Source organism: Panthera leo, chromosome D2 (genome assembly GCF_018350215.1).
Source record: "Panthera leo isolate Ple1 chromosome D2, P.leo_Ple1_pat1.1, whole genome shotgun sequence".
Classification (NCBI taxonomy): Eukaryota; Metazoa; Chordata; class Mammalia; order Carnivora; family Felidae; genus Panthera; species Panthera leo.
The window spans coordinates 21,982-30,909 of record NC_056689.1 but is presented as its reverse complement, the minus strand read 5'-3'; the positions used below and the strand labels follow the sequence as shown (position 1 = coordinate 30,909).

At 45.6% G+C, this 8,928-nt stretch overlaps 1 long non-coding RNA gene across 1 annotated transcript in view; it reads right to left on the bottom strand.

Annotated features, from left to right (window-relative positions):
• Positions 1 to 61: 61 nt before the first annotated feature.
• The window catches only part of LOC122202261, a 30,581-nt gene continuing 21,714 nt past the window's right edge, over positions 62 to 8,928 (bottom strand). Inside the window, exons 2-4 of the long non-coding RNA XR_006194555.1 lie at positions 2,941 to 3,079; positions 636 to 692; positions 62 to 202 (exon numbers count right to left, since the gene is read on the bottom strand). This is a non-coding gene — a long non-coding RNA (uncharacterized LOC122202261). The remainder of the gene's footprint in view (positions 203 to 635; positions 693 to 2,940; positions 3,080 to 8,928) is intronic.

The window sequence follows — 8,928 nt, the reverse complement described above, 5'->3', positions numbered from 1 at the left end:
AGATCTATTCTTCTATAACTTATATCCTCACCATGTTTTCCAGGGTTGCAAATGATGAGGGCCATGAAATGGCACTACCACGTTGATGGGTATGATTCATTGTATGACACACTGCTTTCCTACATATGATGACAATTGACACCACCTCCGAGGAATGTTAGCATGGACAAAGTTTCCACACAGTCTGGCCACTACTTGAGATCTGCAAATGTTTAGAAACTTAATTGTTTTATTCTTTCTAAACTTACCTTTTTTATCTGTTAATACTCTATGCATATGTTGACTTTAAACACTGCACAAAGATTAAAAACCAAAAAATGAACAGCGGTTTCATGAGCTGCTGGTAATTACTAGCTGAACTCACTTGTACTTGTTTATTTCTTCTGTAGCTATTTTCTTTTTTTTCCTAATGTTTATTTTTGAGACAGAGAGAGAGTGAGCACATGCATGAGTGGGGGAGGGACAGAGAGAGATGTAACAGAATCTGAAACAGGCTCCAGGCTCTGATCTGTCAGCACAGAGCCTGACACGGGGCTCAAACTCCCGGACTGTGAAATTATGACCTGAGCTGAAGTTGGACACTTAAACGACTGAGCCACCCAGGCGCCCCTTAAGTAGCTATTTTCAAATTTTACCTGCAGCTGCCAGCTGATTCTTCTTTGCCACCAGTTCACAGTGTCATTTTCAGCTTCCTATGATGGGAAAGATACATACACAGTCAGGAACAAGGTCCAGAGGTTCTCCCTTTTTACCTCCCAGCACTCTTGAAGTCCTATGCAAATATCCCTTCCCCCACTTCTCCCATAAATGCACAGACTGACAACCCAATCAGAGAAGTGAAGTGAACACCCCATTTAAGTTCAAGAAAATTCAACTTCTGTCTGCTGCCACGTCTCTACTATTGGAACTGTCTTTCTAGTTCTCATTTCCTCTCCTTTATCATAAAGTCATCAAATAACATTGTACTTTGTGCCTTCCCAGAGTTGGTCTTTTGTTTGAGATGGTGAAGACTCATTTCATCAGTGAGTGGAAAACCATATCTGACCAACTGTACCCATTAGGATGAAGCAGGGGATCATCACTAGTCTTACACCTCCATGGGGAGCCCTGATTCTCAGTCCAAAAGTTGTACCATGACACAGGCAATCACCTGAAAGACGACCTTCCAGAATATGGTTTCACTAACATTGCAGCTCACTCCCAGACATCGCTAGAGTTCAGGACTGCAACCCCTGCCTCCACCTTCAAAAGGCCAATCTTAGAACAACATCATCTCCTGACGTACAACATGATATGAACTGTCACACAGTCTGGGATTACTTCCAGGAAAGAGATTTCAGGTGGAAAACTCTCAACTTCATGGAGCCAAATCTACTTTAACAAGACTCATTCCATTGATAATGAAGGCAGCAAAAGGCAATGCTTGGCAAGGCTGGGTTGCTGTGTTACCCTCAGACTATTTTCTTTGTGGTGTTGATTGAGATGGTTTCAACTTGACACTTGATGTACTCAAGAATCACATGAAAAATTGAAAATCTCTTAGAAAATGACACAAAAGCACTAGACAGAGAAAGGCACATGCATTTCCTTCTGGCCTCTCAGGCAGTCCTTCGGCAAATGCTCGCTGGAGTGGTTGTAATGTAGTGGCTCTGTTGTAAGGGGTTGAAGATAGAGAGGTGGTCAGGGTGCTGTACCCACTCACAGAAAGTGCTTACGAGTTAACAAAAACAAGATGCCAGTGAGACAGAGCAAGCCCTAACCCCAGCCCCAGCTGTGGGAAGGACAAATATAAGGTGAGTCTCCAGGGAAGAGAAGACTTCATTTTCCAACACGAGTGAGGGACTCTAAAGTCCCGCATCTCCTCCTGAGAACAAAAGGAAATACTGTACAAAGGAGGAAACATGTTACTGAATGCACCAAGTGTCTGACAACCCCACAAAGACACACAAGACCAAGATGGAGAAGAAGGAAGCCCAGGACAAAGCCAGCCTGGCAGTTGGACCCAAACTCCCTAGGACTCATCATTGAGGTGGGGGGCATACATTTGAATGGCAAAGAAGCTGAACAACTTTATGGGCACAGACTTAGAAGTAAACAAGTGTAGTTCAGGGGCGGCCAGCAAAGATGAGCCCTAGTGAAGCTGAGGGCTTTGGCCAAGACTCAGAAGAGTTACACTTAAAAAATCAGGGGACAGGAAACAACTTGACTTTCTTAGGGATTGGGCCTGCAGTGAGCAATCTCACTGGCAGAATGGATGCAGGGATCCAGTACTGCTGGTACCCCTACCCACTTTCCAGAAAGCAACTTCCATTGTTTCTGCAGCAAGATAATTCATTTTTTTTCCCCACACATTTTTGACCCATGTCTGGTCCTGAAGAAAAATGACCTAATTGCTGGGTGACAAAACAGTGTGATGCGATTGAAACCTGTAGGACAGTGTAGGTGGATCCAGAGTGGATCCAGGTATTAAAGTTATTAATGATGGTACCTTCCCTCTTCCACCCCCAAAACATGACACAATGTGTGGCAAGCACTTAGGACAGAAAGGAAAATGCAGGTTACATTACAGAAAGCAAGGTAGGAAGGGAAGGTCCAATACTACTGAATGCATTGGGCAAAAATACTCTGGACCCAGTTCCAAAAGAAATACAATTATCTCTACTGGCTGCCATGTTCTCCCATACAATCCGGTCCTTGTGACAGTTGTCACGTGAACATCTTACTTTTTTAAATTTTTTTTAACGTTTATTCATTTTTTGATAGAGACAGAGTGCGAGTTGGGTAGGGCCAGAGGAAGATATAGAATCCAAAGCAAGCTCCAGGCTCTGAACTGTCAACACAGAGCCCGACATGGGGCTTGAACTCATGGACCGTGAGATCATGACCTGAGCCGAATTTGGACGTTCAACCGACTGAGCCACCCAAGCGCCCCCATGTTACTTTTTTGTAGGCACTTTTCTTTGTTCATAGAATTCTTCCAGGTTATGTGCTTTCTCCTTCAGCTGTTTGACTTTTGCTTCCTTTGTGGCTTTCACAGACCTCAATGCATCACACTTGTCTTCCAGGGCGTTTTTATTTTCTGGAAGAAAAAAAAAAAAGGTGTTTTCTTGATAAACGTGCACATGACCTGAGTCTTGATTTTGGTGAGACAGAAAAAAGGCAAGAACCACGAAGGCATGAAAGTATTCTTTCCCTTACCAATGCAAAGTCATTGCCATCATATGGGGATTTCTCCCCAACAGAAAATATAACTTCTAGTTGACAGTTATTGGACCTGAAGGCTCTTAGCTCTACATCCTTGAATTCAACATTTGCATCTTGTGGTTAAGACAGATATGAGGAAAGACTTTCACGGAAAACTGATCACACAACAATTTGTACCTCACACAGCAAGATCATGCATTGCAATCAACAAACACCTTGAGGCATGAATATAACTAGAGGACAAAGATGATGGAAAATAGTTCATGTCTAACAACTCATGGCTTTCTTAGTGGTATACGTATGTATGTATGTATGTATGTATGTATGCATGTTTATCCCCCATTCACGTTGAAAATTTACTATTCAGCATTCAGAGAGAAAGAGACTATTGAGCACCTGGGTGGCTCAGTCAGTTGAGCATCAGATTCTTGATTTTGGGTCAGGTCATGATTGTAGGATCATGTGACCCAGACCTGTGTTGGGCTCCACACTGAGTGTGAATCCTGCTTAAGATTCTCTCTCTTTCCCTCTGCCCCTCTCCCCCACTTGCATGCCCCCTCACTAAAATTAAAAAAAAATCATAAAGCATAATTTAAACATATTTTTTAAAGGGAAAGGATTATACACTTTGGCTATCACCCTTTCTCTCTCAACTATATTTGGGTATTTTCTACATATCTTGGAGGGCAAAGTTGAATGATGTGATAATTACCTAGTTGTGAAAATAAAAGATAACTCCTAGTCCTTGAAATAGCAAATCTCATCTTGGAGGTCCTAGTAAAATTCCAACTCATTGGTCAGAAAGAGTTTTGGCTCCCAGAGGCCCATTGTCTACTGTGGTAAATGGTAGGCAAATATGCTGTGCTCACTTCACCCAATGAACAAAAACCCTCCAAAGCCAAATTACGGTAAAACTCAGCAGCCAACTCTTAACCACTTCCTGATTCTTCACATTTCTTTCTCTCTCTCTGAGTTTGCAAGGTAGCAAGTGCACTTTGAACGGTGTCATTTAAAATTTCATTAAAGTGGGTGCCTGGGAGGCTCATTCAGTTAAGCATCTGACTTCAGCTCAGGTCGTCATCTCATGGTTTGTGAGTTTGAGCCCTGTGTCGGACTCTGTGCTGACAGCTCAGAGCCTGAGGCCTGCTTCGGATTCTTTGTCTCCCTCTCTCTCTGCCCCTCCCCCGCTCATGCTGTGTGTCTCTCTCTCTAAAATAAGTAAACATAAATAATTTTATGTTTACTTGTACTCAACAAGTACAAAAAAATAGAGATCATACCGTGCACAGTTTCAGACCCCAATGCTATGAAACTCGAAATCAACCACCAGAAAAAATTTGGAAAGATAACAAATACTTGTAGAATAAAGAACATCCTACTGAACAATGAATAGTGGAATGCAAGCTGCTGCAGCCACTCTGGAAAACAGTACGGAGGCTCCTCAAAAACCTAAAAAGAGAACTATCCTACGACACAGCAATTGCAATACTAGGCATTTATCTAAGGGACAGAGGTGTGCTGTTTTGAAGGGACACATGCACCCCCATGATTATAGCACCACTATCAACAATAGCCAAAGTATGGAAAAAGCCCAAATGTCCATCGATGGATGAATGGATACAGACGTACATACACACACACACACGGTATGTATATGTGTGTGTGTGCGTGTGTGTGTGTATACACATACATACATACACACACCCTGGAATATTACTTAGCCATCAAAAAGAATAAAATCTTGCCATTTGAAACTACATGGATGGAGAGCCTCCTGGGACCTAACACTAACCGTAAACATAACCCTAATGATAACCCTCACCCTACACTTAACCCTATCTAGCACATGAAAAGTAAACCGGATCCACAGCCGCACATGTGCCCTCATTTCAGACCTCCATGGAATTAACAACATTGGTGTCGCTTCAGCCTTAGCAACTTCCCTGTACCGAACACTTACCCTAGCTAAGTGTCTATCCCCATGGAGACCCAATTCCAAAGTCTGACAACAGCACGCACACGGGTTCCAGAATCGGTGCAACAATACCCGGAATTGAACATGGAACATCACCACCATTTCTTTTGCAAGGTGTGATTGCAGCTGCACGACAGGATTCCTGAGGCCTATTCCAAGGGTGGCCCAAACATCTCTCTGGTCTTGGATCTTATGAACTGATACTGACCGGCACGCTCCCTTATGTACTCCACTCAGCCCTTCGGGGAGACAACTGCACTGTTGTGGGTTCAGTGCCTGGAGCCTCCTGGGACCTAAAACTAACCCTACCCATAACCCTAAACATAACCCTCAACTTACACCTAACCCTATCTCTAATTGGACCCTATACTTGACCCCCACCTTCTCTAGGGCCCTCAACACAGCCCTCGAGGGAGATCATTAGACTGGAGTCGCTTCAGCCCTGTCGACTTCCTTGGACTGAACCCTAACCCTAGCTAAGGCTTTCTCCCCTTGGGGACCCAATTCTAAAATCTGACAACAGCACCCACAAGGATTCGAGAATCGGTGCAAAAATACTCAGCATGGAACATGGAACATAACCATGTCATTTCAAAAGCACGACTGCAGTTGCACAAGAGGATTCCTGAGGCCTACTCGAAGGGTGGCCCATACATATGCCCGGCCTTGGAACCCAAAGACTAATCCTGACAGGCACCCTCCCTTGTGTCCTACACTCAGCCCTTCGGGGATACAATTGTTCTGCTGTGCGTTCAGTGCCTGGAGCTTGCTGGGTTAGGACATAACCCTAACCCTAATCATAACCCTAATCATAAACTTCAACCTACACCTAACCCTATCTCTAACCCAAACACTACACTTGACCTGCACACTCGCATGGACACTCAATTCAGCCCTCCAGCGAGATCACGAGACTGGAGTCTCTTCGGCCATGGCCACACCGCTGGAACGAACTCTAACCCTAGCTCTGGCTCTGTATGCATTGGGACCCAATTCCAATGTCTGACAACAGCTCTCACACTGGTTCAAGAATTGGTCCAGAAATAGTTGGCATGGAACTTGGAACATCACCATGTCACTTCCAAAGTGCAACTGCAGCTGCACGGGAGGAATCCTGAGGCCTACCCAAAGGGTGGCCCATACATTTGTTTGGTCTTGGAACCCAAATACGAATACTGATGGGCACCCTCCCTTGTGTACTACACTCAGCTCTTCAGGTTGACACCTGCTCTGTTTGGGGTCAGTGTCTGGAGTCTCGTGGGACCTAAACGTAAACCTAACAGTACCCCTAACCATAAATATCACCCTACACCGAACCCTATCTATCTCATTAAGTCTACACCAGACCCACAGCTGTGCATGTGCCCTGGCTTCAGAGCTCCATGGAATTCACAACACTGGAGTTGCTTTGGCCCTGGTGACATTCCTGGACCAAACCCTAAACCTATATAAGTGTCTCTCCCATGGGGAAACAAGTCCAAAATCTGACAATAGCACACACAAGGGTTCGTAAACAGGTGTAGAAATACTTGGCATGGAATATATATCATCACCATGTTATTTCCAAACCATAACCCTAACTGTACCCCTAACAATTACCCTCACCCTACACCTACCCCTATATCTAACCCTACCCTACATTGAACCACACCCTCGCATGTGCCCTCAATTCAGCCCTCGAGGGAGATCACGAAAATGGAGTTGCTTCAGGACTGGCAACTTACCTGGACCAAACCCTAACGCTAGCTAAGGCTCGGGGACCCAATTCCAAAGTCTGACAACAGTACACAAATGGGCTCGAGAATCAATGCAGAAATACTTGGCATGGAACGTGGAACATCACCATGTCATTTCCAAAGCGCGACTGCAGCTGCACGAGAAGCTTCCTGAGTCCTACAGGAAGGGTGACACATACATTTCTCTGGCTTTGGAAGACAAAGGCTAATCCTGACCGGCACCCTCCCTTGTGTACTCCACTCAGCCCCTCGGGTTAACACCAGCTCTGCTATGGGATCAGTGTCTGGTGTCTTCTGGGACCTAAAACTAACCCTAATCCTAAACATAATCCTTACCCTACACCTAACCCTATCAACCTCAATAAGCTACACCAGACCCATAGCCACGCACGTACCCTCACTTCAGCCCCCCATGGAATTCACAAAACTGCTATGGCTTCTGCCATGGTGACGCCCCTGGACCGAAACCTAACCCTAACTGAGGCTCTGTCCCCATGGGGACCCAATTCCAAAGTCTGACAAGAGCACGCACATAGGTTCGAGTATCAGTGCAGAAATACTTGACATGGAACGTGGAACATCACTATGTCATTTTCAAGGCGGAACTTCAGCTGAACGAGAGGATTCCTGAGGCCTATATGAAGCTTGCCCAATATTTGTTTGGCATTGGAAACCAAAGACTAATCCTGACTGACACCTTCCTTTGTGTACTCCACTCAGCCCATCGGGGAGACAACTTCTCTGCGGTGGGGTCAGTGCCTAGAGACTCCTGGGACCTAACCCTAGCCCTAACGTAACCCTAACCATAACCTTCACCCTACACCTAACCCTAACATTAACCCAAATCCTACACTTGACCCGAACTATCGCATGGGCCCTCAATTCAGTCCTCAAGGAAGATCACGAAACTGGAGTCGATTCACTCCTGCTGACTTCCCTGGACCTAACACAAACCATAGGTAAGGCTCTCTCCCCGTCAGAACCCAATTCCAAGTCTGACAACAGTATGCACACGGTTTCGAGAATCTGTACACAAATACTCGACATGGAATGTGGAACATCACTATCTCATTTCAAGCGCGACTGCAGCTGCACAAGACGAATCCTGAGGCCTACCTGAAGGGTGACCCTTACATTTGTCTGGCCTTGGAACCCAAAGACTAGTCCTGACTGACACCCTCCCTTGGGGACACCACTCACCCCTTCGTGGAGACAACACCACTGTTGTGGGTTCAGTGCCTAGAGCCTCCTGAGACCTAACCCTAACCCTAATCATAACCCTAAACACAACCTTCACCCTACACCTAACCCTATCTAGCACACTAACTCTAAACCAGATTCACAGCCGCGTATGTGCCCTCACTTCAGCCCTCCATGGAATTCAAAACACTGGTGTCGCTTCGGACTTGGCGACTTCCCTGTACTGAACCCTGACCCTAGCTAAGTGTCTATCCCCATGGGGACTCATTTACAAAGTCTGACATCAGCACATACATGGGATCGAGAATCGGTGCATAAATACTAGGCATGAAACGTGGAACATCACCATGTCATATGCAAAGCACGACAGCAGCTGCACGAGAAGAATCCTGAGGCCTAACCGAAGGGTGGGCCATATGTTTGTCTGGCTTTGGAACCCAAAGATTAATGCTAACGAAAACCCTCCCTTCTGTACTGCACTCAGGCCTTCAGGAAGACAACTGCTTTGCTGTAGAGTCACTGCCTTCACTCACCTGGGACCTAAACCTAACGGTGAACCGAAACATAACCCTCACCCTAAACCTAACTGTATCTAGCACACTAACTCTGCAGCAGACTCACAGCCACACATCAGCCCTCCATTGAATTCACAAAAGTGGTGTTGTTTCAGCCTGGCGACAACCCTGGATGGAACCATACCCTAGCTAAGGCTCTAACCCATGGGCACCCAAAACCAAAGTCTGACAACACCACACGCCTGGGGTCCAGAAGCAGTGCAGGATCATTCCGGATAGAACCTGGAACCTCAGCATG